This window comes from Nerophis ophidion, linkage group LG03, assembly GCF_033978795.1.
Source record: "Nerophis ophidion isolate RoL-2023_Sa linkage group LG03, RoL_Noph_v1.0, whole genome shotgun sequence".
Classification (NCBI taxonomy): domain Eukaryota; kingdom Metazoa; phylum Chordata; class Actinopteri; order Syngnathiformes; family Syngnathidae; genus Nerophis; species Nerophis ophidion.
In genome coordinates, this window is record NC_084613.1 from 32613292 (window position 1) to 32640477 (window position 27186).

The window sequence follows — 27186 nt, forward strand, 5'->3', positions numbered from 1 at the left end:
CATAGGTGAGGATGGAAACGTACATGGACCGGTAAATTGAGAGCTTTGCCTTCCGGTTCAGCTCCTTCTTCACCTCAACAGATCAATACAGCGTCCGCATTACTGAAGACGCCGCACCGATCCACCTGTCGATTTCACGATCTACTCTTCCCTCACTTGTGAACAAGACTCCGAGGTACTTGAACTTCTCCAACTTGGGGCAGGGTCTCCTCCCGAACCCGGAGATGGCACTCCACCCTTTTCCGGGCGAAAACCATGGACTCGGACTTGGAGGTGCTGATTCTCATCCCAGTCGGTTCACACTCGACTGCGAACTGATCCAGGGAGAGATGAAGACCCGGGCCAGATATAGCCATCAGGACCACATCATCTGCAAAAAGCAGAGACCTAATCCTGCAGCCACCAAACCGGATCCCCTCAACGCCTTGACCGCGCCTAGAAATTATGTCCATAAAAGAAAAAAGAAAAGAAGGCTATCAAAAAAATGATTTTTTTTTTTTGTTGCAAAACCAGGAATTCCGGGTAACATGTGCGTTTTGGGAAGATTGACATTTGGATTCCCGGCCGAGCCAAACGTTTTGATATCTGAACCGTTCCGTGAACTGGGGGCACTTAAAGACTACAAAATAACACCGGAATTGAAAGAAGAAGAACTAGAGTTTGCAATTACGGAAAGGATTGCGTGTGAATTCCCTCAACTGCCGATATGTGTGAGTGGAATGAAAATGCTTGAATGTCCAAGGTGAGTGGAGTGTGTGGATCTTGGAACGGTTTAAATCGTATGAGAAATGTGGGGTATATAGTAGCTCGTATATGCTTATTCATTGTCAATGGGGAGAAAATCCCGGGAAAGTGTGGGAAAACTAAATTTTGGGAAAAGGGAAACGTTTTGCGTTCGATATATCAGAAGAGTAGTGTGGGTGGATGGTTCAAAGGTCGGAATCGGGTTTAAAACTTAAATAAAAATTTAGGGCATTGTAAAATGCGTACGTTCATTTAAATGGGAATTTCCTGGAATTTTGGGAAAGCCAGGATTTTTTGGGCCAAAAAATATCTTGTCCTATAAGATATGAATGGGTTAGTGTTAAACTTTTTCGAAACGGTTGAATAATGTTGATGCAGCAACAGTTTGATTTTGAAATTCAGAATTCCTGGAACTTCAGGAAAACTGTGAAGTTGTATGGGAATTTTTTTTTTGACATTTGTTGTCCCAGCTAAGAAGAACGTTTTAAGTGTGGAACAGTTGAAAAATGTGGACTGTGAAAACTTTCCCGGGAAGAGGTGAAAATAGGGCTTTGGAAAATCGGGAATTTCGGGAACCCGCACAATAATAATATTAGCTATCAGCTAATGATACTAGGCTTCATTACATTAATAGCATGTACACATGTGCATGAAAACACTCCTACTCACATCACACATTGGATGTTTTAGTTGTGTTATAAAACTTACAAACGTTGCTTGGAGTTAAGTTAAAGTGCCAATGATTGTCACACACACACTAGGTGTGGCGAAATTCCATCCATCCATCCATTTACTACCGATTATTCCCTATTGGGGTCGCGGGGGGCGCTGGCGCCTATCTCAGCTACAATCAGGCGGAAGGCGGTGTACACCCTGGACAAGTGGCCACCTCATCGCAGGATTATTCTCTGCATTTGACCCATCCCCCTTGATCACTCTCTGGGAGGTGAGGGGAGCAGTGGGCAGCAGCGGCGGCCACGCCCGGGAATCATTTTGGTGATTTAACCCCCAATTCCAACCCTTGATGCTGAGTGCCAAGCAGTGATGTATGAAGAATCCATACAAGTAAAAACGCTATGGATGGCTAGAAGATGGAACGACACTTGTACTGCCGTTTGAAAGCTCTAAACAGAAGGGCACTTCAGCATCTGTAGTAAGCGAACTAAAGATGGAGCCGTAGCATAAACGATAACACAACCTTTTCGGTGTTTTCGCTTGCGTTTTTGAAAACAATTTGCATTATGGGCGTCAGCGAATAAAAATTCATAAATTAGCTGCACCGTTTTATAACCTGCAGGGTGCAAAGTGTAGGAAAAATGAAGAGGCTCACAGTCTGGAATTTACGGTATTTTTTTTGTTGGTACATTTTCTTTAAAAGATAATAATGGATACATGCTATTATTAAAAATATTCACGAATGAATATTAGTATACTGTACATTAAGATATATTTATTAGGCTCCCCGTGAAAGTAGAAGGGCGGGGACTCTAATGTCTCTGTCAAAATCATAATAGTTGATTACATGCATTGTTACACATTTTTCATCACATTTTTCAGCCTATTCGGGAATCGCGGGCTTTCCCTTGACAAATTCCAAAAATTCCCAGATTTTCCAGAATTTCAGGTCTTCCGGGACATTTTTCCCATTCCAGATAAATTGGTATTTTTTTATTTCCTCATTTTTCAATGGCTTCAACCACCTTTAACACATTTCAGTCATCCTGGAAACTATAATTTTTCCAATTTCAAATCATTTCCAGGAATTCCCATAATTCCCGTTTTTTCAAACCCTTTTTTCTGTCAACTACTCAATCCTAATATTTCAACCCACTTCAACCATTCCACTTAACAAAGTTGTTTTTTGAACAGGAAACATTTGTGGTTTTCCCAAAATTCCAGGAGTTCTGTAATACCATTTCGCAATAAAACATTTTACTACTTCGACATTTCTCGAATGTTTTAAAAAATTCTAAAACCAACCATTCAAAACATTCAAATTTTTTAGCATTTTCCCCCAAAAAATCCCTCTTTTACCCAAATCCCCAAATTTCCATGAATTTCCCATTGAAATGAATGTGACATTTTTCAAAGTTCCACAACTCCTACATTTTATATCCGATTCAAACCGTTCCAACATCAAAATATTCAGCCTTTTCAGGAACTGTGTCCTCCCGTTCAACAATTATAAAATAATTCCGGGATTTCCTAGAATTTTCAGTTTTTAGGGACATTTTCCCCATTCAAAATTAATTATCCATTTTTCAAACATCCACAATTCCCATATTTGTCCACCGATTCAAACCATTCCACTTTCAACACAATCAAATAATTAAAAAAAACATTTTTACATGTTCAACAAATTCCAGGAATTCATGTTTTTTTCTACATTTATTTCCAACCTTTTTTAGTGCGACGACTCCTATCACATTTTTCGACCCACTTCAACCGTTCCACTGTCAAAACATTCCTCTTGGTCAGCACAAAACAAAAAAGTGGGTTTAAGAATCTAAAAAATTCCCGGTTTTCCCGAAATTTCCATAATACAATTTTTGAATTAAAAACTGTTACTACTTAAACATTACTTGACCAATTCAAACAATTCCAACACCAACCAAATCTGCTCATTCAGGACATTCATGTTCCTAATCATTTTGAAAAAAATCCTGCTTCTCCCGAAATTTCCCAATTTTCCAGGATTTTTTTCAAGATGCACAATTCCCATATTTTTCAACCTATTCAAACCATTCCAACATTCCACTCTCTCTGGACATTCAAACTAACACTTAGCCAAGTTCCAAACCAAATTCCGCTTTTTTCCTGGAAATTCAAACTCCTCAACATTCAAACTATTCTTATCCTCTTAGCTGAATGATGGGTTCCCACTGCTCTGTGAGCGCTTTGGGTATCTAACAATAGGAAAGCGCGATATAAATCTAATCCATTAAGGTAGAAAAGCGCTATACAAGTACAACCCATTTATCATTTATTTATTTATTATTATTATTACTAGCATTTCAGTTCAACTTCAGCATTGGAGCATTCCCAAACTATTCCTTCAGGAATCACCTCATCTACTTGATTGTATTTGTTTTTAAAGATGATTTTATTTTATTTTCTGGCAGATTGGCTGCTTCTAATGAAAAAAGATCAACTAACATTCCCTGAATGCATCATTAGAAAACGGGCTGACCTTTAGATCAAAATGCAAACGTCAAGCCATCCAGGTCAAGTCCCCTTAAAGGCGCTGTTGCTGTGTGGCTTTAGCGACAGCATGATGGATGGTCCACTCACCTAGCCCCTGCCCTGCTCCATTTTTACAGCAAAGGAGGATTGAGCTGGGGGGCCGCGTCAGAGAAGCGGTGGACATGATCGCCTTGATTGGGGCGGATAGCACAAGGGTCGGGTCTCAAGGTTTACCTGATTTAGCCGCCTGTTAAGACGAGCGAGGAGGGGCGAACCTCCTCCAGCAAGCCTCAAACAAGCTTGGCTAATTGGGCGGATTTGACCGACCGACGCAGTAACGCCCCGGCCCCCCACCACCCAAAGCATGCCTGAGGTGGGGAGGTTGGCTGGGAGGAGAAGGATGAAGAAGCGGACTGCAGATGAGCGCTAGTCACAAAAGCCATTAGCCATCCTGTTCGGAGTTAAGATAAGAAGCGGGCTAACGTAATGGATCACTAAACTGCTTGCTTTCAAACATCGGATTGCGACGCAGGAAATCATTACGAGACAATTCTGCCGATTCGGCATCCCTTGGAAGTCTTGTGTTGCTCGCTTATGAAAGAAAGCCACATGACACACACACACACACGCACACAAACACACACACACACAGACAAACACACACAGGTTTCTGCTTTTGGTGGAACTCTGGATATAGGCAGTGTTAAATTGACAACATTGGCACTTATTTCAGAGTTCTGGACCTCAAAATGATGTCTACAGGGACAATCCCACACAAAATAGACATAGTAGTGGTTTAACAATCATCCATCCATACATCTTCTGACACTTATCCGAAGTCGGGTCGCGGGGGCCTCAGCCTAAGCAGAGGAGCCCAAACTTCCATCTACTCAGGTCCAGCTCTTTCCAGTTTTATCAATCTATTAATCAATAAACCGTACTGGGATATTACCCGCACCCACTAAATTTAAAAAGAAAAATACATGTGTTTCCATATGGACAGCACACACCCTGGCTTCCACCTGTTCTACCTGCTACCATCAGGCAAGCACTACAGGTGCTTCAAAGCCAGAACAAACAGGCTCAGAGACAGCTTCTTTCCCAGAGTTGTCACCATGTTGAATGCTAACTTATAATAATAATTCACCCCTATACAATATCCTACCCTAATACCCTACTGTGCAATACTACCCTTCGAGTGTGATATGACCGACACTGATTGTTATTTATTACTTCGGTACTCTTGTCTTGTTCTGTATATTTTACAGTATTTTGTATTTCTATAGTGTTTTGTATATTGTACAGGATTGCTTATTATTTTTATTGGATAGTAGTCTGTTAATTTCAATTGTTAGTTTTTCCTTTGTTACCTCTTGTGCCCATATTTGTTCCCACTACCTCACCTTAAGTTCGAGTCCTTAATCTAGTTATATGCAAATAAAATGACAATAAAGTCCATTCTATTCTATTCTATTAGCCGCACCGGACAATAAGGTCCGGTGTCATCATACATACGTTGTTAAATGAGTTATTTACACAGAAATATTTACATACCTTAATTGTTTCCAAACGGTATCTGTAAAACGGCTGATCAAACAAAACAGAAGTCATTGTCATTGACCCACTAGCTGCGCAAGCTAGCTCTCCAACCAGCTAAACAGACTCAATAACGCCACGGTGACGTTTTGGTGACTTTACTGTGGAATTTGTCAAACTGAAAAAATACAAAAATAATGCCATTGTAAGTTAATAATACTAACACAGACACTCGAAAACGTGTTAGCATCTGCGGTTCCTTCCAAGATTTTTCATTGTGCCCATAGGTTTGAGTTTTTTCTTGCCCTGATGTAAGATCTGAGCCAAGGGTGTGGCTTGTGCAGCCCTTTGAGACATTTGTGATTAAGGGCTATATAGATAAACTTTGATTGATTGATTGATTGATGTCCAGTAGGCCCCGTGGTGGTTTTAACACTTCAAAACTACACAACGCGTTAAAAAAGTTTTGACTAACAAGATAGAAGCCAACGAAATCAAAGTCTAGGAAAATACATTCTAGCAGTCTGGCATCTTATGGCTTTTTCGCGCCGTCTATTGGAGAAACAATAGAAATATCAACCAGCTAGGACTGGAGAATATGGCGATAAGAGTACTGCATCGTCTCTTATCCTAATGTCTGGGACTTTGTGGGCATTGTTGGCGGTGGATAAATGAAAAGAAAAACTTGACACAGATCAGCAACTAGGGGCCGTCAATACGCTGGTGCAAATATTGTTTTGTTACCGTCCTAATGTTGACTATCAGCAGTCCGTGATTGTTATGAAAACTTGCTGACAGCTCGCTAGTTTGCCACCTGCATTTGTCACGGGACCGGCTGCCACCAGGCGGCGCCGTTAGCGAAGCTGCCAGAAAGTTTGGAAGAACCAGAGGCTGACTGGCAGGCGGCTTACGAGGCATTTATGGCCACGGCGGATGCAGAGAACCCGTGCGACGCTGCCGTGGCTTTCGATCTGCGGCCCAGTTCTGTCCCGCCCGCATGAGTGGCTCTCGTCTGAAGCAGGAAGACGTGATGAATATTCCATCTGCTTCTCTCATCCCCTGCAGAATGAGCCATGAAAAGACCAGCGTGTGTGTGTGTGTGTGTGTGTGTGTGTGTGTGTGTGTGTGTGTGTGGTCTTTAAGTGTGTCAATCCCGTCTGTCTTCACGTCTGTTTGCATCCTCGTAAACATTCCACACAGATTATTTTTATTTCCTGCCCTCAGGTGTTTGTGTCTGCCTCTTCGGCGTTAGAAACACGTCTTGCAGACATCAGCTACTTGGTGGTCCTTGGCACCCCAAAAGTAACTTTGGGTTTGGACTGCAACTGTATCTCCAACGGATTTCCTTCATACAACCATGACAAATTCAATATCTCATAGCAAGAACAATATTGATTTCCAACAGACGCCAAGATAGTCAGGGTCCAAGTTAGAATTTGCAGCTTTTCCTTTCTGTACGGGACTTCAAAATCAACTGAGAAGATTGATTCAATGATGGAAAAAAGCTCGAACCAGTGTTTGATTTACGTTCGTTTATTTGTGGGGACCGTCAACAGATGAATCGGAACTGCCACAAATACATTTGATGCTACCTATTGGCCTTTGCTCATGAAAACATTTCAATAAGAATAATAATGTATTACATCTAAATCAGCACTTCCATGTCCGAATCCATGGTTATTGCCCGAATAAGGGTGGAGTGCCGAGTTCAAATACCTTGGGGTCTTGTTCACGGGAGAGGGAAGAGTGGATCGTAAGATCAACGGGTGACCCAAGCTGAGCCGGAAGACAAATCTCTTTTTTTACCGGTTGACCTGTGTTTCTATCCTCACCTAAGGTCATGAACTTTGGGTTATGACTGAAAGGACAAGATCACGGGTGCAAGCGGCCAAAATGAGAATACTCCGTCAGGTGGCAGGGTTCCACCTTAGAGATAGGGTAAGAAGCTCTGTCATTCGGGAAGGGCTAAGAGTAAAGCCACTATACTTGGAGCCGGATGAGGTGGTTCCGGCATCTGGTTTGAATGCCCCCTGAATGCCTCCCTGGGTAGGTTGAGGGCACGTCAGACCAATAGGATGCTTACGACACGATAGAGATACTATGTCTTCCAGCTAGCCTGGGAATGCCTCAGGATCCCACAGTAAGAGCTGGATGAAGTAGCTAGTGAGAGCCAAGTCCAGTCTTCTCTACTGAGGCCACTGCGCACGTGCAAACCGACATTGGATAAGCGGAACACGATGGTTGGATGGATGGATTAGATTTATACCGTGCTTTTCTATACAGCCAAAACGCTTTACAGAGAACTGAAAACCCCTCATTCATTCACTCCACATTCAGAACTTGATGGTGGTACGCTACATTTGTAGCCACAGCTGCACTGAGGTAGGTTGACAGAAGTGTGGCTGCCCCTTTAGACCACCACCAAACATTCATTCAAATTCTGTCGCAGTGAAGATTTACCGGTTGATCTACGTTCCTATCCTCACCTATGGTCATGAACTTTGGGTTCTGACCAATACAGCACAATCACGGGTACAAGTGTCATGAATGAGTTTCCTCCGTCTGGTGGCGGGGCTCTTCCTTAGAGATAGGGAGAGATGATCTGTAATCCGGGAGGGGCTGACAGTAAAGCCGCTGCTCGGAGCCAGATGAGGTGGTTTTGGTATCTGGTCAAAATTACCCCCAAACTCCTTCCTGGAGAGATGTTTACGGTGTGTCCGACCGGTGTGAGGCCACGGGAAAGACCTAGAACAGTTGGAGAGACTGTGTCTCCCAGCTGACCTGGGAACGCCTCGGCCTCCCCCAGGAAGATTTGGATGAAGTAGGTAGCAAGAGGCAAGTCCGGGCTTCTCTACCTAAGCTGCTGTCCTTGCGACCCGACTTTGGATAAGCAGAAGAAGATGAATGGATTAGATTTCTATCATGTTTTTTCTAGACACCTAAAACGCTTCACAGAGAACTGAAAAAACCCTCATTGATTCACTCCCGATTCACACTTGATGCTGGTAAGCTACATTTGTACTACCAGTACTACCAGTCTGTGTTCTTTTCTACATGGTAGTGTGCTGGGCGGGCAGTACATCTAAGAAGGACAGCACCAGACTTGAGAAACTGATCAGGCGGGCCGGTTCTACAATCGGAATGAAACTTGACTCACTGGTGAAGGTGGCAGAGAAGAGGACTGTTGACAAACTAGTGAGCATCCTGGATGATGCCAGTCACCCTCTGCATAGCGTTATCAGTAGCCAGAGGAGCCTGTTCAGTGCTAGACTGCTTCATCCCAAGTGCAGGACTAATAGACTCAAAAACTCCTTTGTCCCACACGCCATTAGACTGTACAACTCCTCTCTTGGGCGGGGGCCGGGGGGTACAAGGATGACAGGGGATGCAAAACAATAACAGTGCATTACGTTTTCATAACATGGTCACTACTGCCTACTTTGTCTTGTTATATTCTTATTTTACTGTTATATTTTTATTCCCATTGTTGCTTTTTATTTTTTATTCTTACTGTAATATTTCACTATTTTGTTTCCATTTAAACCCCCATTATTTACTTTTTACTTTAATTTAAATTGATCTCAACTATGTAGACTGCTGCTGGAATTTTAATTTTCCTGAAGGAACTCTCCTGAAGGAATCAATAAAGTACTATATATCTATCTATCCATTGTAGTAGCCACAGCTGCCCTGGGCTGGACGGACGGAAGCGTGGCTGCCAAATTGCGCCTACCGCCCCTCCGACCACCACTAATCAGTTAATTATAAATCATTTCCCAGTGGGAGCAAGGTGGGTAAAGTGTCTTGCCGAGGGACACAACGGCTTTGATTAGGATGGCGGATGCTGGAATCGAACCAGTTGTATATGGTTAAGCTATTGATGTTTAGCTTTAAAGGTCGGAGTTCAAAATAAGCACCATTCTTTGCAGATCCCGAAGTTCGTGTGATTGTCTTTTGGATGACTCTTTGGTGCCAAAGCAGGAACCCTGCACAAGCTTTTATCATGATTTCCTGCCATAGCAAGAACCCTACTGATTTTACGGGGTTATCTGAGCAGACAGGTTTCTTGTGTCTTTGTCTGTAAGACAAAAACCTTGGACATGATGAATGGTTTCTTCTACAGTCAAGGTCTGTCTCCTTTGGCATATCTTGTTGACAAAAGGACAACAATGCGAAAGGTTTTGTTCCGTCACGTGACTTTTGAACGAAAGTTCAACCAAGTGGTGGGCCACCCAACCAACATGACTACTGTGCAACAAACAGAGTGCGAACTAGCTGCGTATGCACGGGGCCTAGATCGTACCGCTAAAATTAGATACGAGCGAAAAAAATCAAACTATGCAAAGGAATCTATTCCTATACAAAAAAGATTTGTGTCGGCTGCGTTCCGAGACCTGTCAAACTATCTGGTGCTCCAAACAACATTCTACACGACAAAACAGATGAAAACTTGGAAAAGCATAAAGGTGTACAACTTATTTGTATGTGTCAAGTTAAGTTCAAGTTCAAGTTGATTCACAATACCATATAACAATTACAATAGTGGTGAATGTCATCATTTAAAGATGTTGGTACGTGAAAGGGTCCCCCAAATAAGCTACAAGAAGCTTTTGACAGGGGGTCCAGAGGACCGTACATACATGGAATGATGAAACATGGTAGCAAGCACAAAAATAAAAATAAAACAATAACAACGCTATATGATAAACACAAGATAATAGTACTAAAGCAAGCATACACATACATACATACTTTCATTCAACCGTGCAAAACCCAACAGTAGTCTACCCCACATGGGGCATTAAAGATAGTTGGTTAATAGAAAAGTTTCAGTTTCTTTTTGAAGTTTGAGAATGGATACAGCATCTTGAGGCTCTCATTAAGCTGGTTCCAAATCTTTGGTCCCCTGCATACGACACTTCGAGCGGGACAAGCCAGTAAACGATGTTTACCTGTTCTCAGATCTAAGTAACGAGTGTTGTGGGGATGCTGGGGATGGTAGGCAGATAGGAACCAAGTTACAGAGCCTACAATTCAGCCTGTAAATGACTTGATAGGTTAAACAAGCATTTTGATAAATATTGAACTCTGTCAGTCTTAAGAGATGATATTTATGAAATAGATGACGAGTGGGGGCATTAAACTTGGACCATGACGGGGCCCGTATGATTTTCTTTTGCATGGATTCTAATTTGTGAAGGTAGGTAGGGAAGGTGTTACACCAGATGATATTACAGTAGTTTTGATGTGGTTCAAAGAGAGTTTTATATAGGGTAAGTACAGCATTAAGAGGAAGATAATGACGAAGGTAAAAGAACAGGCCAACATATTTGGATAATTTGTTTAACAGATGGCTAATGTGACATTTGAAATTGAGGTATTCGTCAATGATGACCCCCAGGAATTTTGTCGAGTATACTCTCTGTATTTCCTGCCCATTGATGTTGATATGGCAGTGCTCAGTATTTGTCTGGTTTTTATTAGAACGAAATAGAATACAATTAGTTTTATTTAAATTAAGTGAGAGCTTATTGCATTTAAACCAGGAATCCACTTTCACAAGCTCTGAATTGACAGTTACTTGTAAAACGTGTAGGCTCCTGTGTGAGGTAAACAAATTTGTATCGTCAGCAAAAATTATTTCATGAAAAGTTTCGGAGGAGTTTACAAAATCATTTATGTATAGGATAAAAAGGAGAGGCCCCAAGATGGATCCCTGGGGAACCCCATAATTTATGGTCATACCGGGTGAATTGTGATCATTGACGCATACACATTGTTGCCTTCCGTATAGGTACGAATGGAACCAATCAAGCGGTACCTCTCTGACACCATAGTGATATAGCTTATACTATAAAATCTCAAAGTCTATTGTGTCAAAGGCCTTGGACAGATTCAAAAAAATGCCAATACCGCATTTTCCTTTTTCAATCCAGTCATTGACCTTTTCCAAGAGGTCAACTATAGCCATACAGGTGGTGCTTTTTTTTTTACGAAAACCATATTGGGAGGGGACAAGGATATCTAGTTTTTCTAGAAAGCCATTCAGTCAGTTATAGACCACTTTCTCAAATATTTTTGAAAATGTTGGTAAGATTGAAATTGGCCTATAATTGTTCATATTATTTTCATCCCCTGATTTAAAAATTGGGAATACTTTTGCCACTTTGGACATTTTAGGTACAATGCCAGCACTAAGTGACAGGTTTATACAGTGACAAAGAGGAGTTGTGATCACATTTGCTATGGCTTTCAAGATTTTGCTACATATCCCGTCCACTCCAGCTGTATGTGATGACGTCAGGTCCATAATAATCGTATAAAGCTCATTGATGTCGGTTGGCTGCATGAAAAAGGAGCTAGGGTAGCTGCCTGATAAAAATGATTTAAAGGAATATCCTGGAGGTTGACTTATTTTACCAGATAGGTTTTTCCCAATAGAAGCAAAAAAGTTATTAAAAACTATTGGCAAGATCAGCCCTATTTGACCCTGTATCCGGGACAACAGGGGCCTTATATCCCTTGTTGAGAACAGTATTCAACACGTTCCATGTTCTCCTACATATACCCCTGTGATGCTTGTAATAGTTGAGAATAATAGTTGCGTTTACTTTTCCTGATAATATGAGTTAATTTATTTCTATAATTTGTGTATTTGTCTTTGTTGACCGTGGTAGGGTTCGAAATATAACATTTGTAAAGTTTATTCTTTTGTCTGATGGACTTTAAGATCCCCCTTGCAATCTAGGGATTTTTTTCTGAGGTATGATTTTTGATAGTTTTTTCAGGGATTGTTTCTTGAATAGCATCCTGAATTATTTTAATCAGAGTTCCATATGAAGCATCAGAACGGGTGCAATTAAACACAGTCCCATTGCCTGGCAGGCAGATTATTATTTAGGTGTTGTAGAGTTGTATTACTGAGTATTTTAGTTTTACCTTTAGGAGGTGGGTGGGGAGGAGTTTTGCCAGACTCAAAGAATAGTATTATGGGAAAGTGGTCTGTGATATGGGATTGCACCACCCCTGTCACAAGTTTTGTATTCCGGATGTTAGTAATAATGTTATCGATTATTGTTTTTGAGGCATCTGTGACTCGAGTGAACCTATTGATGGTGGGGAAGAAGGAAGAGGAATGTAACGTGTTGATAAAGTTCAGTTTTGCTCCCATTGTCCTTGGAAATATCAATAATAAAGTCTCCAAGAAGGATGCAGTTATTGTTTAGTTTATTTACACTGAGTAATAGTTCGTCCAATTTGGAAAGAAAAGTGTCAAGAGGTGAGTCAGGAGGACGATAGAGTACTCCAACAATGAACTTTTTCTCTTTATTGTTGATCTCCATGAACAAGGATTCACAGAGATCATCTTTGAGGGTAATGTTGCATACTTTGGCGTGAAGATTGTTCTGGACATAGAGGCACACACCTCCACCTCTTCCACTGGGTCTATTTTTTATATGTAAATTGTATGCATCCAGTCTAAACAGAGAAATGTATGAGGAATCAGAGAGCCACGATTCACTACAGGCAATAAAGTTAAACATACAGCTCATATTGGAAAGTAGAGAGGCTAAATCAGTGTGATGTTTATTCAGGCTTCTAACATTCAAATGCAAAAATGAGTAATTATAAAGATCATGTAAGGACTTTAATTGCTCAGGGTCATAGATATTGCAGTTTATATTATTCTCAATACCAATACAGTGCTGTAAATCTCCAACTGTGTCAAGTGTCAAGGTCTTTAAAACCCATAAGATAATATATGAAAGTAGTCAGGTTTGCCTGCTGGGATGGCATTCAAATAGTAAATACATATGCATGGACACTCACATTCACACACACTCGTACCATACATACTGAAAAATACTGCTTCCATTTAGCATAGGATCGCATCAATCCCCTTCAGTGTAAGAATATGACATGACATGCCGAGAAAATAAACATTCACGCACCTCCCCCAACCCGCCAACAACCCACGAAATTCCACGCGTAGTCACCCCGATGTACGTAAGAGTTCCTACCAAAAAGGAGAGGTCCCAACTAGCAGTCTGGGTCAAGGACATTGGTAGCTAGACATGATCATTGCTTTCGGTAAAAGCTTAACAACTCTTTTCGGTTTTGCTCACATTTGATGTATATCATTTAGACTCTTTGAGTTGGTTCTTTACAAAACACTCATAGCAAAAATACGTTTTAAGAACTCTGTAACAAGATAAAATACAAACAATATCAAGATAATACTCAAATGGGAAATACTAAACGTTAGGGCTGTGAATCTTTAGGTGTCCCACGATTCGATTCAGTATCAATTCTTGGGGTCACGATTCGATAATATATCGATTTTTCCGATCCGATTCGATTCTCGATTCAAAAACGATATTTTTCCGATTCAAAACGATTCTGTATTCATTCAATACATAGGATTTCAGCAGGATCTAACTCAGTCTGCTGACATGCTAGCAGAGTAGTAGATTTAAAAAAAAAAAAAAAAGCTTTTATAATTGTAAAGGACAATGTTTTATCAACTGATTGCAATAATGTAACCTTGTTTTAACTATTAAACGAACCAAAAATATGACTTATTTTATCTTTGTGAAAATATTGGACACAGTGTGTTGTCAAGCTTATGGGATGCGATGCAAGTGTAAGCCACTCTGACACTATTGTTCTTTTTTTATTATTTTTATGAATGTCTAATGATAATGTCAGTAAGGGATTTTTAATCACTGCTATGCTGAAATTATAATTAATATTCATTTTTGTGTCATTACTTTTGGTTTGCTCTATGTCGTGTTTGTGTCTCCTCTCAATTGCTCTGTTTGTTGCAGTTCTGAGTGTTGCTGGGTCAGGTTTGGTTTTGGAATTGGATTGCATTGTTATGGTATTGCTGTGTAGTGGTTTGTTGGATTGATTAAAAAAAAAAAATCGATTTAAAAAAAAATGAAAATCGGTTCTGAATCGCACAACGTAAACGATTCGATTTGTATTCGAATCGATTTTTTCCCACACCCGTACTATACGTTAACAAACCTTCAACCACGTGATCACTGCAAACTTGTGCGTTCATCGACTCAAACTTTCTAGTGTTTTTTTGTAAAATCTTGCACTTTTCCGCCCTTCTCTAGGAATGCTAAAGAAACTTTGATAATTTTCGCATTTTGAACGGTTCCAACAACCTAAAACAACTCAAAATGATCCGACAAGAGTTGCTTGCCGCCCCACTACTTCCAAGCATCACATATTTAATGAGACGGATGTGACGTCAGGTGACTACAACCTATTGACTTTAAAGATGACAGGGTGCTTTCGCAGTCCGAGGTCAAGGGCTCCATATAGTTTCACGATGTTGGCCTCAAACGAGGAGTTTCATTTCACCCAAGAAAAAGTATCTGAAAGTCATCTCAGTCCTTTTTTCTTCTCAGTTGACACATTTTTTTTTGGACTGCAGCCCAGACTTTTAAACAAAAAAAAACATTTAATCACGTGCAGGATTGACCTTCAACTGTAAGTCCTTCCATTCATCAGCTGTTGGCGCTATCTGCAGCACACAGAGATGCTTTAACGCCAACGCCGCGATTTAAGACACGATCATTGTCCTCTTCGCTTACATTGGCTAAAAACAATTCTTTTTATGGGTCTCACTGACACCGGGACAAAAGTTTATCAGTAGTTCACATTTCTACATGTGTTTACGTCCCCGTTTGACACATCTGAGGCTCTGTCAACATGGGAGCTCTGTAGGTCGCAACGGTAAAGTATTGCATCCGTTTTTCATTCCCGCCTTTTGTCTACTTAGCAATAGCTTCTAAAAAAGGAATGTAAGGTCTCAAGGGTGCCCACATTTTTCCACTGAGGCCTCCGCACTGAAAAATCAAAGAATGTGGCTGGCATTTGGATATATTTTTTTCAAAGTCAATACAATATGTAGATTTATTTGAAAGAAAAATAAATAGAATGCATTTGTAGGGCTGCATGATAGATATCTTGCCGATGTGAAGAATTATGACGTCATATCGATAAATCGGATATTATTGATTCCTTGTATTGTTCCCTCCGAGCTCATTGTAAAGAAACCAATTGATAAAAAAACCCAAGTGTGACTTTTCTCTCCAAAATTGACATTTTTAAAAATGCATAAAACTGGGAAAATATCCAGCAAAGCAGGCCATGTTCCTTTTTGACTGTCAATCAACATATTCTTGTCTCAAGGTGCCACACTTTAGAGCAATATGCAATCATTTACTTTTATTTGGCTTTAGGCAGACAGACTCCGAGTTTTGTCTACATCATGCTCTTAAACTGAAGAAATAAACGATAAAAACTATACAGTGTTTATAATGTCATGTAATCACAAGATACAATAATAATGCACATCAACTTTGACTTCTCATTACTGTGGAATTGTTTACCGTTGTATTGTCATTGGAAGGTAAAAAAATGTTATCCTAAATAAATAAACAAAAACAAAAAAAAACTTTAATCTTGAACGTCTTAGACATACAAATCACACTGATTTGATAAGGTTTTAAGTTAAGCAGGCAAATTACTATATTTGAGAATTATATTAATTTTATTCTGTGAATGTTGTTATTTTGCACCAAAAAAGAATTTTACAAACAAATTGATCTACCAATCACTGACCGAATACAAATATGCATTGTTGCACGAACTTTGACTCCGTTACAAACTGCTTTTGTGCCTGCAAAATGTCCACTGTGGGCAGGCTCATCCATAAAAGCACTTTTGTTGCTGTTAGCTGTTAATTGGTACTTTGTGTGCTCTTTAAATGTCTTATTTTTAGCCTATTTACGTCATTTCTCTAGTTTTGGTATCTCAACACGACAGACGATGTGTGGTTTGAAGCATTCAGGAAGTATCCACCTCAATGTCGACACTGGCTGCTTACCCCCCATGCCAGTTTTTTTGGTGGAACACAAAACATATTAACCAGACAAGGTAAAGTGGCTTAATTTTTTTTTCCCAAGGCATTGTAGCGACCTGGATGTGAAGGTTACGGGGTTTTGAGATTTCAAACAGAGTGCACCACAGGGCTAGTGACAATGTGTCGGCAGGGCAGCCATGGAAGAAGCTTTGTCATAGAGTTGATCCATCCATATTTTCTACTGCTGTATAAATATATATATATATATATATATATATATATATATATATATATATATATATATATATATATATATATATATATATATATATGTATATATATATATATATATATATATATATATATATATATATATATATATATATGTATATATAAGCGGCAGAGTGGTCGCCTGGTCGAGGGCTGTCACAACCAAGTGATACGGGGAGTCGTCGCAGTCGATTCCTCGTAGGTTGAAAAGTGACTCGATGTGCTGGAACCATGATGCTGGGGCGCTCTGCCAGAACTCCGGAAGCTTGCAGGTTGCTGGAGTCGCAGGTTGCAGGAGTTGGGGCGACATGGCCGATGAAGACACCAATGTGGCAAATGCAAGAAACGCGGCGTTGTTTCTTTCAGGTCTTTATTCACAGACTGCCAACATGAGAATTCTACAACACAACACAATATGCTCTTTTAAAGTGTGTCCAAGAAGACACAAACCACACCAATTCTGCTAAATTTTCTGTTGTTTTATAGATGATGGATTAGATTTCAATCAATCAATCAATCAATGTTTATTTATATAGCCCTAAATCACAAGTGTCTCAAAGGGCTGCACAAGCCACAACGACATCCTCGGTACAGAGCCCATTTAAAGACAGCTTTTAGTTACAAGTTACATTTTTCAGCACATTGGAAAGTTGTCTCAGGGCCATTGATTCTCAAACTGTCGTGGTCCGTCTAGTGGCAAGCCAAATAACCACTTAACTAAATATTCAAACACAGTGTACTGTTACAGTACACCACAAATATTAAATATACTTTTTTTAATGAACACTTTGGCCTACTACGCCACTGTATTTATTGTTGGTCGTTATGGTGGAACTTGGAGAGCCAAGTGTTTTCTGAGTTTGAGAACCACTGCTCTCGACATCAATATGAAAAGTACGTTCGCCAACTTTCAACACTCCCAATGTGTCGTGCTTGGCGGAGGTAAAACAAAGCAAATAAGCAGATGTCAGATGCTAAAGAGAAATTGGAAAAAGGACTTAAGAGATTTTCCATCAGAGATGAAAAGCCATCAAAGTTGGAGGTTGTTCTCCAGTTGTGCTGATTTGACTTCGTTTAATTGGATTTCTTTTTTAGCTCTTCATCAGCTCGTCTCAGCCAGGCGCTCACAACAGGCGACAGATTGCTCGCCGCCGTTGGGAGGTCTGGCGGCGGCTTAGGCGAGGCTGGGAAAAAAACAAATTTAGACAACAAAAGGATTTCGCAATACCAACGTGTCTTTAATTCATCAAGAGCGACAAACTCTTTGATGTTCGCCGTCCATAAAAGGCGTCGGGCTTAAAAAAAAAAAAAAGACAAGCGTGATGCGTTCCTGACTCTAATACGCCCCCTGGAGAAACGAACATGCAAAAACTTAAGTATTAATTGACATCAATATTTTATTGTTTTTCAGCAAGAATTCAAGCACTTTTCAACTCGCCCCAACTGACTCCAACATGCGGAGTCACGGTTCTTATTTTCATTATTCCTCTCAGTAATTTCCCTCCTGAGCTTAATTACTGCTCGCAGGACAATGAGACAAGTAGCACGCAAACGATGACTTGGACTTTTTCAACTCCTTATTAAAATGTTTACTTTTTTTGTCTCAAAAGTACTTTTATAACAAAACAACCCATTTGTCCAATTAATTACACAAATGGTAATAGTAATAATAATTAGATCGCACCCACCGCAATGACCAGTACTGCTGTGGTCAGTATTAATTATGTGGTGCACATTGGACTACATTCCTTCCATGGATTGATTGGAAACATGTTTTCGATTAATTTTATCAAAGTGTAGTCCCGCATGGATGCAGCTAATACGAGAAGATGACTCTGTTTTTAATCTGGAGCTGGATGTTTTTTTCAAACATGTTTTCCTTCGCATTGTGTATTTTTCTCCTAATTTTTTATTTTCTTTCATGGACGTTGGGACTGATTTAGGAAGCAGTTGACTTGACTTCAGATTAGGGCTGGGTGGTATACCAGTATTAGAAAGACTAATCTGTCCCTTGGTCTCCAGTAGGTTGGACTAGTGTAAGGGCATTCTCACTGGGCTCTATAAACAAGCTGTAAAGCAGCTGTAGTACATCCTAAAGGCTGCTGCTCGAGTCCTGACTAGAACCAATAAATACGCTCATATTAGTCTAGTGCTTAGGTCACTTCCTGTTGCTCAGAGAATAGACTTTAAATCAACTATTCTTGTGTATAAGTCTTTTCATGGTCTTGTGTCATAGTAAATATCTGGTCATGTTAGAGCCATATGAAACATCTCGGGCTCAGAGAACCGCAGGGAGTGATCTCCTGCTGGTGCCTAGAACCAGAACCAAACATGGTGAAACTGTGTTTCCGTTTTATGCTCTTAAAACTTGTGATAGTCTTCTTGAAGAAGTGAGACAGGCCTCAATTATTAATTGTGCATATCCATCCATCCATTTTCTACTCCTTGTCCCTTTTTGGGTCGCGGGGAATGCTGGAGCCTATCTCAGCTGCGTTCGGGTGGAAGGCAGTGTACACCCTGGACAAGTCACCACCTCATCGCAGGGCCAACACAGATAGACAGACAACATTCACACTCACATTCACACACTAGGGCCAATTTAGTGTTGCCAATTAACCTATCCCCAGGTGCATGTCTTTGGAAGTGGGAGGAAGCCGGCGTCCCCGGAGGGAACCCAAGCAGTCACGGGGAGAACATGCAAACTCGATAACAGAAAAATCCCGAACTCAGGACTACTCAGGACCTTCGTATTGTGAGGCACATGCACTAACCCCTGTTCCCTGTACCTAAACTATTTGATTGTAAATTGTGTGCTCTATAAATAAACTTGCCTTGCTAATTACAAACATGTGAAGCATACCTGTCCACTTTACCGTTTTTGCCGGATCAAATCACGTATTTTCTACTGGCGGCTTCCTGGAAGGGCAGCATGGTGGAAGAGGGGTTAGTGCGTCTGCCTCACAATACGAAGGTCCTGAGTAGTCCTGGGTTCAATCCCAGGTTCGGGATCTTTCTGTGTGGAGTTTGCATGTTCTCCCCGTGACTGCGTGGGTTTCCTCTGGGTACTCCGGCTTCCTCCCACTTCCAAAGACATGCACCTGGGGATAGGTTGATTGGCAACACCAAATTGGCCCTAGTGTGTGAATGTGAGTGTGAATGTTGTCTGTCTATCTGTTTTGGCCCTGCGGTGAGGTGGCGACTTATCCAGGGTGTACCTCGCCTTCCACCCGATTGTAGTTGAAATAGGCACCAGCGCCCTCCAAAGGGAATAAGTTGTAGGAAATGGATGGATGGACGGGTTTCCTTGTGCTGGTTCTATGAATTTTTCTCTCACTGAAAAAAAAAGAATCCTCAGCAGTATTGTCAGCGATCCGGTCTGTTTGACTCACAATTTGGCAACACTCGGGGCGACACGCGGTCCTGACGGCAGCATGGCGACTTGCAATTTTGCGTGATTCTATCAAATTAACAACGTGAGCGAGATAGATGGATGCATTCTTCCGAAATATAAACTTTTTGTAAATACATATGTTTCATGTTGTAACGTAGTGGAAAAAACAGATTTAAAAAGCTGTCAGAAATAATTAGCCTATTTGCCAGACTTTTGAGCGCACCGGGGTATAAGCCGCCACACCCACAACATTTTTGAAGAAATATCTTAACGGACTATAAACCACAGATATATATGTTGTTAATTACACAGAAAGATTTTGTGAATGTTTATTTATATACCTCAATTGTTTTCAAACAGTGTCTGTAATGTATCGGACATTTTCTGATCAAGTAGTCAAACAAAATAATATTTTATTCGAGAAGCTGGAGCATCTCAAAGGGCACAGCTCACATTATAATAGGAGGTGTGAAAGGAAAAGTGCGGAGGGCGAGAGAAGTGTCATTCTTTTATACAATACAAGCGAGGTGGAGGGAGTAACCTTTGACACTGAACAAATGGCTAAGCAGATGTCGGGGACTTTAAACGACCTTCAAAGACGGAAGCATCTTACAGTCATACACAGTTAAGACACAAAGGAGACAAATAACCTAAGAGGAAAATCTGATTTAAAACGTGTATGCGCGTACAACATTTAAGACCTTTAGTATACCTGTATGTGTAATTAAATTATGGAATGGATTAAGCAAAGAAATCAAACAAAGCACCAATATGATTCAGTTCAAGAGACCGTTAAAACTACAAGTGTTCACAAAGTACAAAGAAGAACAATTATGATGAACATCTTGAACATTTTTTATTATTTATGGTATATTCATTTATTCACTGTTCTGTTACAAACAGAATACAAGTGTAGCAGGTATATAAGTTATATTGTATGCATTCCACCAAAAATCCCTCACGTTTTATTTGATTTCTCTATAATATCCATTGTCACTTTTATTTTGTCAGTTTTTTAGGAAATAGTTCGTTTTGGGAGAATTTGTCATTTTATTTTGAAATCCTACCTTCTTCCGGAAGTGACGTTGAGTCCTCACTCGTTGCTGAGACATGCGTGAGGAAGTAAGTGTTTCTCTCTGCTCTAGTGTTTTTAAAGTGTTTGGCTGTGAAACGAGATTATAATGTGCTCTTTTGTTGCTGATATGGTTATGTACACTTGTTGTACTCATAGTTTGAGTGTTTTAGCAAACTTTTTGCTGGTGTACTGTTCGGTGGCGTTTCTCGCTCACACACACACAGTGGCTGCGGCATTTCATTGAAGTTTTCCCTCCATTTTAGACTGGTTTGCTGCTGAGTCCTGTGTTAACGCTGCCGCACTGTTTCCTGTATATTTCATACAGGTATGTTTCTGTTGCTCCCAAAACTTTATTCTATTTTTCTGTACTGTTATATTTATTATTAATTTTCCTATTGTATAAATCATTTCACGGTGGTGTATTCATTTTCAGTGTATTTGTAAATGTGATGTATAGGTTTTGTGATAAATGTGAATGTTTCATATAACATTTTTGTTCATTTAAACTGACTCGTTGCTGAGACATGCGTGAGGAAACTGGTTTGCTGCTGAGTCCTGTGTTAACGCTGCCGCACTGTTTCCTGTTTCATACAGGTAAAAATAAATATGCCACCTGTTTCGGCTAAAGGCAACCACAGAGTCCTCTTGTCTTCAAAGCAACTACACAACGCAGACTCGAACCGGCTACACAAGGAAATGGGATAAAATTGCTATGATATGAAAAGGGGTTGGATTAAATAAGCTCTGCTTCTTCCTACTCCTTTTCGGACGTGCTGTAATGAAACAACTGGAAATATGTGATGCATCACATTGTATCGTATGCATGTTCAAAATAAACTGAAACTAAATTGAAAATCATAATAATGCGTTAGGGTTGATTCAAAGACTAAAAGCTCAGTACATTAGGTCCGTTCCTGACTAAAACAACGTCTCAATGTTATACGGTGGCATATAAATGTTTTTGAATACAGTATCACAGCAGTAAAACAGATAATCAAACAAAACAGAAGTCATTGTCATTGACCCACTAGCTGCAGAAGCTAGCTCTCCAATCAGCTAAACAGACTCAGCCACTCCATGGTGACATTTTGGTAAGTTTACTGAAGAATTTACAAAACTGAAACAATACAAAAATAATACCTTTATTTGTTAATAATACTAACACAGACACTTGTAAATGTGTTAGTATATTAGCTAATGCTAAGGACGATAACTCTATTACATTAGGATAGCAAGTATGTAAGAATTGTTTTAGTTATATTGTAAAAATTACAAACCCCGTTTCCATATGAGTTGGGAAATTGTGTTAGAAGTAAATATAAACGGAATACAAGGATTTGCACATCATTTTCAACCCACATTCAATTGAATGCACTACGAAGACAACATATTTGATGTTCAAACTCATGAACTTTTTTTTTTTTGCAAATAATAATTAACTTAGAATTTCATGGCTGCAACACGTGCTAAAGTAGTTGGGAAAGGGCATGTTCACCACTGTGTTACATCACTTTTACTTTTAACAACACTCAATGAACGTTTGGGAACTGAGGAAACTAATTGTTGAAGCTTTGAAAGTGGAATTCTTTCACATTCTTGTTTTATGTAGAGCTTCAGTCGTTCAACAGTCCAGGGTCTCCGCTGTCGTATTTTACTCTTCATAATGCTCCACACATTTTCGATGGGAGACAGGTCTGGACTGCAGGCGGGCCAGGAAAGTACCCGCACTCTTTTTTTACGAAGCCACGCTGTTGTAACACGTTCTGAATGTGGCTTGGCATTGTCTTGCTGAAATAAGCAGGGGCGTCCATGAAAAAGACGGCGTTTAGATGGCAGCAAATATTGTTCCAAAACCTGCATGTCCCTTTCAGCATTATAGGTGCCTTCACAGATGTGTAAGTTACCCATGCCTTGGGCATTAATGCACCCCCATACCATCACAGATACAGGCTTTTGAACTTTGCGTCGATAACAGTCTGGATGGTTCGCTTCCCCTTTGGTCCGATAACACAATGTCAAATATTTCCAAAAACAATTTGAAATGTGGACTTGTCAGACCACAGAACACTTTTCCACTTTGCATCAGTCCATCTTAGATGATCTCGGGCCCAGAGAAGCGGCGGCGTTTCTGGATGTTGTTGATAAATGGCTTTTGTTTTGCATAGTAGAGCTTTAACTTGCATTTACAGATGTAGCGACAAACTGTATTTAGTGACAGTGGTTTTCTGAAGTGTTCCTGAGCCCATTTGGTTATATCCTTTAGAGATTGATGTCGGTTTTTGATACAGTGCCGTCTGAGGGATCGAAGGTCACGATCATTCAATATTGGTTTCCGGCCATCCCGCTTACGTGGAGTGATTTTTCCAGATTCTCTGAACCTTTTGATGATATTATGGAGTGTAGATGTTGAAATCCCTCAATTTTCTTGCCATTGCACTTTGAGAAACGTTGTTCTTAAACTGTTTGACTATTTGCTCACACAGCTGTGGACTAAGGGGTGTACCTCGCCCCATCCTTTCTTGTGAAAGACTGAGTATTTTTTGGGAATCTGTTTTTATACCCAATAATGGCACCCACCTGTTCCCAATTAGCCTGCACACCTGTGTGATGTTCCAAATAAGTGTTTGATGAGCATTCCTCAACTTTATTTGTATTTATTGCTACCTTTCCCAACTTCTTTGTCACGTGTTGCTGGCATCAAATTCTAAAGTTAGTGATTATTTGCACAAAAAGAAATGTTTATCAGTTTGAACATCAAATATGTTGTTTTTGTCACATATTCAACTGAATATGGGTTGAAAATGACTTGCAAATCATTGGATTCTGTTTATATTTACATCTAACACAATTTCCCAACTCATATGGAAACGGGGTGTGTACAAACGTTGCCTGGAGTGATGAATGAATAATACTTTCGAGCAGAAACGCTATGGACACATATTTTCAGTTAACAACATCAAAACAGAAAATATATTTTTAACCCGCAATTACTGCAGTGAGCAAACTCGTCCAATAGACGGCGCCACAGCACAAACAATAACACACCATTTAAGTCCTCTGCTTGGGTTTAATGCAAACTATTGAACAAAAAAAAATTAAGCGAAACAAACTCATGTTAGTTACTCTATTCTATGAGCCGCAGGGTTATAAATCCAAGAAAAAAGTAGCCTGGAATTTACGGCTACTTGTTAAATGAGTTTACCTGTCACAAGAACTATTTCCACAACAAATGTCCAAACTGAAAGGGTGTTTAGCTGCAGTGGCAATAATAAGTGTGTTTCCATTACCCCCACAAATGCGCAAAACCTAAAATATTGCAATATATATAGATATATATTAGGGCTGGGCAACGATTACAATTTTTAATCTAAGTTAATCGCACCATTTCTCCGATTAATCACGATTAACTGCATTGTATACGCAAAGCCCAATAATGAATTCAAAAGTAGCGTGTAGTGCACCTTTATTGGAATATTCTCCCACATGAACAAAAGCGCCAAAACATTTGTTTTGCAAACACAATTTAAATCAGTACTTGTTAAACAGTAGCAGTTAAATAGCATATTTTATGAAAATCAACTCAAAAAATGTAAATACAAACATTTAAACTTATTGCCACTGCCAGGGTATTTAAGTTATCCTGTTTGTTATGGTAAATAAATATAAACTTCATACAAATCTCTGAGCCACAATCATAACATCCGAACAGGCAATTTCTGAGGTAACAGCAGAAACATTTTTTTTTCAGGGATCTTATGTTTAAAAAAAACTATATTATAGGTAGTGGGCTGTTTTAGGGAAATTTTGATCAAATTATCCGTAGTAGCAATATTTATAATGTTGTGTTTATTATGCATAGCGCACTTAAAATAATTACGACCATATCTAGGAATTGATATGATGGGAATTTTCCGATTGTTTGTTTGGTGCTTTGATAAACTGACGCATCATATACATGTTACTATATTGTGATGTTATGAGCAAGGGAAAAAAAGAACTACCCTACCCAGCATGCAACAGGAGTGACGAGCATGCGCGGTGGCCCGGTATAGGTTGTGTGTCGCCATGACTTTACCTGCTGCATCGAGCCCACTCACACCTGGATAAGGGAAATGGCACTGTGAGGATCCTGTTCCTGGACTTCTCAATCAATCAATCAATCAATGTTTATTTATATAGCCCCAAATCACAAATGTCTCAAAGGACTGCACAAATCATTACGACTACAACATCCTCGGAAGAACCCACAAAAGGGCAAGGAAAACTCACACCCAGTGGGCAGGGAGAATTCACATTCAGTGGGACGCCAGTGACAATGCTGACTATGAGAAACCTTGGAGAGGACCTCAGATGTGGGCAACCCCCCCCCTCTAGGGGACCGAAAGCAATGGATGTCGAGCGGGTCTAACATGATACTGTGAAAGTTCAATCCATAGTGGCTCCAAGACAGCAGTGAGAGTCCCGTCCACAGGAAACCATCTCAAGCGGATCAGCAGCGTAGAGATGTCCCCAACCGATACAGGCGAGCGGTCCATCCTGGGTCCCGACGAGCGGTCCATCCTGGGTCTCGACTCTGGACAGTCAGTACTTCATCCATGGTCATCGGACCGGACCCCCTCCACAAGGGAGGGGGGGACATAGGAGAAAGAAAAGAAGCGGCAGATCAACTGGTCTAAAAAGGAGGTCTATTTAAAGGCTAGAGTATACAGATGAGTTTTAAGATGAGACTTAAATGCTTCTACTGAGGTAGCATCTCGAACTGTTACCGGGAGGGCATTCCAGAGTACTGGAGCCCGAACGGAAAACGCTCTATAGCCCGCAGACTTTTTTTGAGCTCTAGGAATCACTAATAAGCCGGAGTCTTTTGAACGCAGATTTCTTGCCGGGACATACGGTACAATACAATCGGCAAGATAGGCTGGAGCTAGACCGTGTAGTATTTTATACGTAAGTAGTAAAACCTTAAAGTCACATCTTAAGTGCACAGGAAGCCAGTGCAGGTGAGCCAGTACAGGCGTAATATGATCAAACTTTCTTGTTCTTGTCAAAAGTCTAGCAGCCGCATTTTGTACCAACTGTAATCTTTTAATGCTAGACATGGGGAGACCCGAAAATAATACGTTACAGTAATCGAGACGAGACGTAACAAACGCATGGATAATGATCTCGGCGTCTTTAGTGGACAAAATGGAGCGAATTTTAGCGATATTACGGAGATGAAAGAAGGCCGTTTTAGTAACGCTTTTAATGTGTGACTCAAAGGAGAGAGTTGGGTCGAAGATAATACCCAGATTTTTTACAGTCACCTTGTTTTATTATTTGGTTGTCAAATGTTAAAGTTGTATTATTAAATAGAGGTCGGTGTCTAGCAAGACCGATAATCAGCATTTCCGTTTTTTTGGCATTAAGTTGCAAAAAGTTAGCGGACATCCATTGTTTAATTTCATTAAGACACGCTTCCAACTGACTACAGTCCGGCGTGTTGGTCAGCTTTAGGGGCATGTAAAGTTGGGTGTCATCAGCATAACAGTGAAAGCTAATACCGTATTTGCGTATGACGTCACCTAGCGGCAGCATGTAGATGCTGAAGAGTACAGGGCCAAGGACCGAACCCTGGGGAACTCCACACGTTACCTTAACATAGTCCGAGGTCACACTGTTATAGGAGACGCACTGCATCCTATCAGTAAGATAAGAGTTAAACCATGACAGGGCTGAGTCTGACATACCAATTCGTATTTTGATACGCTCTAATAAAATATTATGATCGACGGTATCGAAAGCAGCGCTAAGATCGAGGAGCAGCAACATAGATGACGCATCAGAGTCCATCGTTAGCAATAGATCATTAGTCAATTTTGCGAGGGCTGTCTCAGTCGAGTGATTTGCCCTGAAACCGGATTGAAAGGTTTCACATAGATTGTTAAATGCTAAGTGCTTATTTAGCTGCTCTGCAACAATTTTTTCGAGGATTTTCGAAATAAAGGGAAGGTGAGACACCGGTCGGTTGTTTACCATGAGGTCAGGATCGAGGTTAGGTCTTTTAAGGAGAGGATGAATAACCGCTTTTTTGAATGCAACGGGAACAGTGCCCGAGGAAAGTGA

The 27186-nt window shown here is 40.3% G+C and overlaps 1 protein-coding gene and 1 long non-coding RNA gene across 3 annotated transcripts in view; both read left to right on the top strand.

The window, feature by feature from the left end:
* Positions 1–27186, top strand: part of gfra4a (GDNF family receptor alpha 4a) — a 316518-nt gene that overhangs the window by 25347 nt on the left and 263985 nt on the right. Inside the window, exon 1 of one of the 2 annotated variants that reach the window (XM_061894913.1) lies at positions 21006–21406. The exons of the other annotated variant lie outside the window; for it this stretch is intronic. The gene's annotated coding sequence lies outside the window, so the exon portion shown is untranslated. Of the gene's footprint in view, positions 1–21005; positions 21407–27186 lie in introns of those variants that run through there. 2 annotated transcript variants of the gene reach the window in all.
* LOC133549498 (uncharacterized) lies at positions 20912–21945 on the top strand. Its single transcript, XR_009806091.1, has 2 exons — positions 20912–21128; positions 21345–21945. It is a non-coding gene; the product is annotated as an uncharacterized LOC133549498 (long non-coding RNA).